Below are 8,862 nucleotides of genomic sequence, written 5' to 3'. Positions count from 1 at the left end.
TTGTAGTCCCTACGAGCCGTTTTTGTAGGCATTAAACTGCCATTATTTTAAAAGATGATATCTCCATTTGCATTGAACTTTCCACTTCGTAACTTAGCAAATATTGTTTATGCTCAAACAGCAACATTACACACAAACTAACGTTAAAAAAGTGAAATCGCAATCAACCACCCCTTTAATGGAGAGCAGGGACGCTGACAGGGTCGACTTCCCCAACTCCCCAGTCTCTCCTAAGGGATTTGTTTGGTTTGGATTTGCCGAACGCTTTACAGTAGCTCAGAAGTCTTCACAGGTCATGCGTCACTTCCTGCCAAAATGATCCAGTTCAGAAACCGAAGCGATCCGAGCGGCTGCTTCAAGTCGCCAGAAGGCTCCATCTGCTCAGCAGTCTGCTAAAGCTGCGCCCTCAAAGACCCAGCCTCTTTCAAAACAAGAGCCTGGGCTTGCACAGCGCTTGCAGGCGGCGAAAAAGTACACATTTCCCAAGCGTCAAGGACCCCAGTGACGCTGGATCCTGAGCCTCAAAAGCCATCCTGATCAATATGCAGAGAGGAAGAAGAAAGAGTCATGTCCCACCGAGGCCGTACATCCCTCAAAGAAAGCTCGCTTCTGCTCTCCATAGCCTAGTGGGCGATGGAAGCTCTGTTCAAAGTGGACCCGCCCTTCAGTGCGTGCCCAACAAAATTACTGCTGTGATAGCAGACCCACATACTCAAAAGAGCATTTCTCCTCTTCTCACTACCTCGACTGTCAGTTCCCTGCCCCCGTGCGGCGACCTGTCAATCAAGAAACTCAGACCGCTTGCCATTCGGCTCCAGGAATGCTTGGAAAGCCATCCCGGATGTGTCAAGCTGGGTTGTAAAAAACACAGAACAAGGTTACTCGCTCCAGTTCGCTTGCAGGCCACCTCGTTTCAGAGTCATTATTCAAACTTCAGTACAGGACAACGATGCTCACGTTCTCGGGTCCACAGTACCGGAGCCTTTGTAAATCATCAAGGCGGCCTCAGGTCATGCTCCCTTCACAGGATGGCGTGATGCCTCCTTTTATGGGCACAGTGCAATCTCCTCTCGCTGAGAGCAGTTCATGTGCCGGGCAGACTAAACCAAGGAGCGGACATGCTGTCCAAGGGTAATGTAGTGCCAGGAGAATGGAGACTACATCCCCAATTGGTTCAAATGATTTGGGAAGGCAGAGGTAGACCTCTTCGCCTCAGAAGACAAATTTCACTGCCCAGTTTACTTTTTGAATCAGCGAGATGCCCTGGCCCACGAATGGCTCAGTTCAGGCTCTTAGAATGTACGTTGAGCACTCTGGCCCGTTTCGGCACTCAGAGCAACTCTTTGTATGCTTCGGAGGCCGCTCTAAAGGGCTGCCAGTTACGAAGCAGTAACTATCTCGCTAGTTGATGCTATAGCCCTGGCTTATGCCTTAGAGGGCTTACAGTTTCCTATCGGGGTGAGGGCCCACTCCACCAGAGGGATGGCCTCTTCCAGGGCATGGTCCAGTGGGATTTCTATTGATGATAGCTGTGCGGTCGCCGGCTGGTCATCGCCGTTAACATTTACGAGGTTTTACAGCTTAGATGTCCCTGCCCTCCAGGCATGGATTTTGTTTGCTTAATTCACCTAATCCCCGCTGTGAGGGGCTGGGTTCGCAGAGCGGCTTAGTTCTGCACTTGCTTATAGCACGGCGCTATTGGAAGCATGTTAACGCAATGGGAGAGACCGTTCGATAGGGAATGCTCCAGTTACTAACATAACCTCGGTTCCCTGAGATAAGGGAACTAGTGTTGCATAAGCTGCCGTGCTATAAGACTGCACGCGAGTCGATGGCTGTCACTGACAAATGGCGCTGAGCTGACTTATATAGCAGTCGGCTCCTCCCCTTTTGCCGGGTTGAAGCGCCATTTGTTTGTGCAGTTACATGAACGTGAACAAATCAGACTTCAGTATCAGAGCAAACAGGAGTTTCCTCATAAGCGTGTTAATGCAATGCTCGTTCCCTTATCTCAGGGAACCGAGGTTACATTAGTAACCGGAGTGTTTATGAATACCGAGGATTTATTGTTAACTTCGTGTAAATTATGAGCAGTTTGAAATGTGAAGCAGGAGAAACCTGGATCCTTTTACCCAGAGTTTAAAATGACCCAGTTAACTATTTGTGATTGTGAAAAAAGCCCTAGTATCCTTTGACTGGACGAACGCAGCATGCCACCTGTTTACATAATGGCCTTAGCATTGCGCATGCATATATTGCCAACAACTGTACTATCACATTTTTTTATGAATTAACTTTTCAGACTACAAAGGTAAGAATGAAATGTTGTGTTCTCCACTCCTGATGCATTTTTTTCCGTTGACTTTTGACATTCTTCCCCTCAAACACTGAAACAACTATTTATACAACTCCATCCAGTATTTCCGTGATGGTCCAACGTGAATATGAGGCAGTGATTGGGTGTCTGTTGCTAATCATCTAACATTTTCATACTGTACATGTTTGGTATTGCAATGGTTTCATAACGCCGTGTAAAAGCGGTGCTAACCCCGCTTCTAATTTACTAGTGTAAACGTTCCTTTAGCCGCTTCTTTATGCACCAAGAGCTTGTAACACTCCAAAGAGAAAGAAAAACTTGAAATCGCATCATATGACCCCTTTAAAAGTGGGGTTTAGAATGACGATAACCCGGGGTTAAGCCCAGTGTGAAAAACCCGAACAATATCTCACCCTTTTCTGACTGCATTTAAATGGGCCGGTAACCCAGTGCTGGGTTTCAAGCTCTTTATGAGGTACTTTACCACTGAGTGTATTTTATTAAAGGTGACACTCCATGAATATTAATAAAACGGTGAGGATGTGATTTTGGCAGAGCCGGGGTAGGAGAGAAATGGGAAAGGCAGATAAAATGAAGGATGATATATTACACAGTGCCAGTGTCCATTCACTGCCAGGCAGACAGAGAGAGGCAGGCCAGTCCCTCCCTCCCATTTATCCCGATTAAAATCCTTCCACCTTCCCTGTCCTTTAATCTGTCACCTCTTTTGACTGCACTGGGCTCAGAATGCTAATGTGATCCGTATTTGGAATGCTGATGTAATCCATATGTTATCTGTTGAAACATTGCAGCATTGTTGTTAAGTAATGCAGTGTAAGCAGTGTGTCTTTGAACGAGTCTCCGGGGGCCTGAATAAATCCGCCCCACTGAATCAGCTCTATTACATTTGGTATTTATGAAGTCAATCTTTTATCTGGAGAAACTACTGTTCATTTTATCCATAGGCATCTTCTTTAGTAAAAGTTTTAATCAGGTCTTAGAAGAATTACTGCATTACATACTCTGTTTTGAAGCAAAAAAAAAAAAAAAAAGAACTTTAAGAAAACTTGAGGGAAATGTCCAAGGTAAAAGACTATGCATTATGGGTAAGTAGCTACTTAACATATACCACTGTCTGTCTGAAAAGCCTACTTGATTCTGACTGACTGAAAAGTGGACAGGTGCGTTAGAACCATTGAATGCACAAGGAGTTCCAGTCAGTTTAATCACCGTTCTATATTAATTCGCTACCTTCATTGTAGCACACACATTAACAAGCACTCGAGAGATACACTTATGAGCACAAAAACGTCTTGTCAACGTCGCGCTACATTCTCAGCAACGAGGGAGTAACGGTATCGTCGCTGTTTTTGAACTTGCTGCTTCACTTTTAGTAGAAAGAGGCTTCATACGCACAGTCTCTCTCTCTCTCTTCATTAAATAAATGTTATGTCAAAGACTTTAGATATAGTCTAAAGGGACTTTGTATTCTAATGTATTCTAATTCTACTAAATGTAATCTTACCTCACTACTTCATACTGCTGTCTGATTTAAAGCGTGCAGAATGCTAGATCTAACGAACTGTAACTGACGAAAAATTACACATTTTTAGGGATGGCCGATACCACTTATTTTACTTTCAAAGGCCAGTATAGTCCATGCCAAACTGAACTGAACTTTTAAATTATTACTAAGAGTAAAATGGGTAGCTAATAATACCCACTTAACATATTTGAAAGGCATTTTAACATTATGTTTTTGTTTACACATGGTAAAACTATGGTTACTGTAGTGTAACCATGGTAAATTTGAGGTCACTGCTGTTCTATTACAAGTACTAGAACTATACTGAACTATGGTCACTGTAGTAAAACCATGGTTCATTTTCATTACTGACAGTGTATGATTTATATTAACTACACTTACAGAACAGAACATGATCCATTTGAATTTTTAAGGTTCAGTAACACTCCAAAGAGAAAGGAAAACTTGAAATCGCATCATATGACCCCTTTAAATGAATTTAATTGCATTTTCAATGTACAATTACTTTTTTTTTTTTTTTGAGTATCAATACTTTCAATACCACATCAGTATCAATATACCTATACATACATCTGTATACTGGAAGCTTCTGTCACCAATGAAAATTCCTTGTGTGTGTAAGCACACTTGGCAATAAAGCTCTTTCTGATTCTATTTCATCCATCCCAAATTTCAACTTGTTACTACTGTTGAGTGACCATGGTATAAACGGGATAATCACACTTTAATTTATTGCACTTTATTGCCTCCACGCCACGGAGCATGTTTATGTTGTGTTTAATTTGTAAAACAAAATGTGAAATTTTCTTCTTTCACATTGATTATTAACCACAGACATTATTTTACTGTTCTAGGAAATTCCAGAAGGAACCGATGGGTTGAATATGCTAATCCCCTTCCGGATTTTAGGACTACAACCAGAGCAGGTTTGTTGCAAGGTAATTTGCCCTGAATCAACATGGTTATGTTCTTATATAGTTACAACTTGCAGTCTTTTGAGTTTAGATAAGATCCCTGAAGTTGCAAAGACTAAAGTCTCAAAACCAAAGAGATATTCTTTATCAAAGTTAAGACTCTGCCACGCCTACCTAAAACGGCTCGTTCTAACACGCCCCCACATATCTACCTCACTATGTGGAAATATTTGCATAATGCGCCCAAATGTGCACGCATAGAAAGAAGGCGTGGTTTCAGTAACCGCAGTTAGTGTTGAAGCAGCATGTCAGGGAGACGCTGTGTGTTTCTAGGCTAAAGCAAAAGCACTTTATTTGGCCTTCCGAAAGTAGATGCATTTAGGAATCTTTAAGATCACTTACAACAGAACAGCAATGCATTTTATGGACGACCGTTTCGTGAACCTAGGAGAGGAGGTAATTCTGACTTTGCTATGACAATCTGGCGCTTCTGAATCAGCGACTGTTTTGTTATTAGTTTAAGTATTTGCTATTGACTGTTCAAATGCGGAGGTTTGCGCATCGTTTGTGTGTGTGTGCGTGTGTGTGTGCGTGTGCGTGTGCGCACGTGTGTGAGAGAGAGAGAGACAGGGTCACATCACAGTGGAGTCAGCTGTCTTAACCGTGGCTTGTGTACTGCAAACACATACCAGCTTCATCACTGTGTCTGTCACGTGACTCTGTTCCCCTTTCGGGCTTGAACTGATGGTAAAACTAATGACATTATTTACTGTCTTTACATTTATTTTGAAAGATGAAGCTCGCGATTATGGTAAGGGGCGTTACATTTACGACGAGTGCTTGCGGTGTTCGGCCAATCACAATGCACTGGGTCAGCTGGCCAATCAGAGCAGACTGCGGTTGTCGGAAGGAGGGACTTTGTAGAAAACGAAGCGTTTGACAGAGGCGGGGCATAGAGGACCTACAATAATGTAGAGTATTTGAAAAATAATGTGTTTTTTGAACATTAAAGCATGTCAACATATTCTGTTACACCAAATACACAAAATAATGATCTTTAAAATAGCATCATATGACCCCTTTAAGTCATTAGCTGCATCCCAAATCGCATACTGTCTGGTAAGTTTGGTTTGAAACTTACATTGCAACCATTAAAAAGTATGTTCTGTATAGTATGAATATGAGTAGTATGAATGATATTCAGTTGACTCAGCTCTGATGTTTTATAGAATCATCAGCTGGCTTTTGACAGTTTCTGTCATGCACTGCACAATCAAAGACAAAAAAACACCCAGGCCTTGTTCCTATACAAAAGGATGACAGCAACAGTCTGGAAAAAACTGGCACCTCTGTCAATATAATTAACATAAGGTGCTCCTTGAGACAGTCAACATTGTCTTTGGAAGGATATGACAGACATAGTTGTGGCACATGCCGCTGTAAAGTGATGGTTCTGCCATCATGTCGTTCCTATTAAATGTGGATAATTAACCGAAGTCCATGTTTGTTGCTCAGCCTGTCATTAGTTCATTAACCTCACACTATATTTGGAATATCGTTCAGCAGTGATTGACACTTATAGCTGAGCCCTGCAGCCCTAATTGCATTTCTAGCAGTGGCAAATAACTCACCTTCTCCTCAGAGAGCGTTTTACAAAGAACCAGAGGCACAAGATTAAGACTCTGTCTTTATAGTCTCTCAGTGTAATTTACTTGTTTAGGTTGGGGAACATGTTTTGTTTATTTGTAGTAAAGAACAATTTTCTTGCACATCTGTGACAAATCAGCACAAGCCTTCTATATTAACCCTCCAGCTATAAGCTTTGCATGATGTAAACAGCAGGCTTGTGAGGATATAATAAAGCAATAAGCCACAAGAGACCACGTGTTACTGTGATTTCACCATGGTTAAGGGTTGTCGTTAGGCACCATGTGTAGCAGAACACCCCCTTAACTAGTAAAATCACAGGCCCCCTCACAACCTACTGCTTTTATGAAGCAGTAGCAATAGCAATAAATCATTCGATTTATCGTCTTCAATTTATTTAGTGTCTTCACCAAGTGATATAGTTCATTACTCTAACTATGGTCTGTTTACGCTTTCCAGATTGAATTTAGAGCTGGAACTATCCATTTAGGATCTTTATTTATTGCCATAAATGTGTTTCTGTGACCTGCAAGCAACATAGCATGTCTAGTTAAAGGGCCAGTACTTCTTTGAGAACATGTGGTTTAAGGGATAGTTTACTCAAAAATTAATATTCTGCCATCATTTATGCACACTAATGTTATTTCATCTGTTTGCATTTCTTTTTTTCTGTGGAAAACACAAAAGAAGATATTTTTAAGAATGCTGGTGTCCAAACATTATTGAACCCCATTGACTTTAATTATAAAAATGTTGTCTTTTGTGGCATACAATTCAATGTTGTTTTAGTGTTATTTACTATTAACTTTTTATATTTTCATTTTTTGTTTTAATTTTAATTTAAGCTAATTTGGTGCTTTTTCCATTATTCTTATTACTATTATTATTATTAATATTATTATTATTTTAAATAATCCTATTTAGATTTTTTACATTTCAGTTTTAGTAATTTTAGTACTTCTATTTCTATTTATTTTATTTCAGGTAGTTGCCAAGGCAACACTTCTAATTTTCATTTAAGTGTATGTTTTTCATCTAATATATATTACAATTCTTTTTATTTAGCGTTATTTCAATTAACAAAAACAAATTGTAATAGTTTTAATTTTATTTAACAATAATAACATTGATACAGGTTGACATTTTTATTGTTTTTTTATATTCTTATTTAACTTTAATTTATTTGTATTTCAGTTTATGTTGTATGTTTAATACTAGACAAGGCAACATTTTTTATTTTCATTTCAGTTTTTTTAAGTTTTAAGCTTTTTTTCAGTTTAAGTACATGTAATATTTATATTTCATTTTATTTCAGCATTATTTCAATTAACTAAAACATTTTTAATAGTTTTAGTTTTATTGAACAATAACATACAGGTTGGGAGCGTTGTGGGTCATGCCGACGATCTTATGGTTACCACCCCAGATCTTTAATTGCTGTCTGCGCTACACAGTTCAGTAAATAAGACTTATTCAACACTTTTGAATAAATATCTACTTCTGTGATGTGCTGAAAAACTATTCCTCACCAAGGCGTTCACTGCATAGAAAACAATCCCTTTCCCCCAGTCCTGGAGTGGTTTATCAACCTAGCATTGAACTCTGCACCTCTCGTCCTTCACACCCACACACTGACACACTCTCACACCCACACACTCAGAATAAGGCTGTACGACTGCATTCACACTGTGTAAGACACGCAGACTGCTGAAAGGTGTAGTGTGGATTAATTCTCACTCAGTAATGTTAGCAGCACACAACTGATCGTAATCGCATTTGGCATGAGTGAAATTTCAGTTGCCTGGTTAACCGCCCACATAGTCTCTCCTAAAATGATTTGTCATGGAGCATGTATGAAAAACAACAAATAAGGCAGAAGATTCAGCAGTCTTTATTGTGGGAAAAATCTAAAACTGAGCTGAAATAAATAAATGCATTCATTTAAATAAATTAGTTGATAAGGCAAGCATCACTATTATTGTTGCTAATACGGATTTCTTTGTTTCTTTCAGATTTTTCTTTCTTCTTTCTTTTACTGTAATTCACTGTCCACTTCTAGATCATTAGATACATGACGTACAGCACAGTACAGTGACTATGGCCTGAAAGGACATTTTAGCAACAGGGTGCCATTGTTAAAGGGGTCATATGATGCAATTTCAAGTTTTCCTTTCTCTTTGGAGTGTTACAAGCTGTTCGTGAATAGATAAGATCCCTAAAGTTGCAAAGACTAAAGTCTCAAACCCAAAGAGATATTCTTTATAAAAGTTAAGACTCGTCCACGCCCTCCTAAAATGCCTCATTTAAACACGCCCCCACATGTCTACGTCACTGTGTGGGAAGATTTGCATAATGCTGCCCAAATGTTTATGCTAAGAAAGAAGGAGTAACGTTATTGTTGCTGCCACCGCCGCCGCCATGTTGTGAAGACACTGTGT

The 8,862-nt window shown here is 39.9% G+C and overlaps 1 long non-coding RNA gene across 1 annotated transcript in view; it reads left to right on the top strand.

Annotated features, from left to right (window-relative positions):
- Positions 1-7,430: 7,430 nt before the first annotated feature.
- Positions 7,431-8,862, top strand: part of LOC107734390 (uncharacterized) — a 9,599-nt gene continuing 8,167 nt past the window's right edge. Inside the window, exon 1 of the long non-coding RNA XR_001639086.1 lies at positions 7,431-7,444. This is a non-coding gene — a long non-coding RNA (uncharacterized LOC107734390). The remainder of the gene's footprint in view (positions 7,445-8,862) is intronic.

The sequence above is a fragment of the Sinocyclocheilus rhinocerous genome, unplaced genomic scaffold (assembly GCF_001515625.1).
Source record: "Sinocyclocheilus rhinocerous isolate Xijiao unplaced genomic scaffold, SAMN03320098_v1.1 scaffold853, whole genome shotgun sequence".
NCBI classification, from domain to species: Eukaryota; Metazoa; Chordata; class Actinopteri; order Cypriniformes; family Cyprinidae; genus Sinocyclocheilus; species Sinocyclocheilus rhinocerous.
The sequence above is the reverse complement of the archived record's forward strand: the minus strand, read 5'-3'. Positions and strand labels throughout refer to the sequence as shown.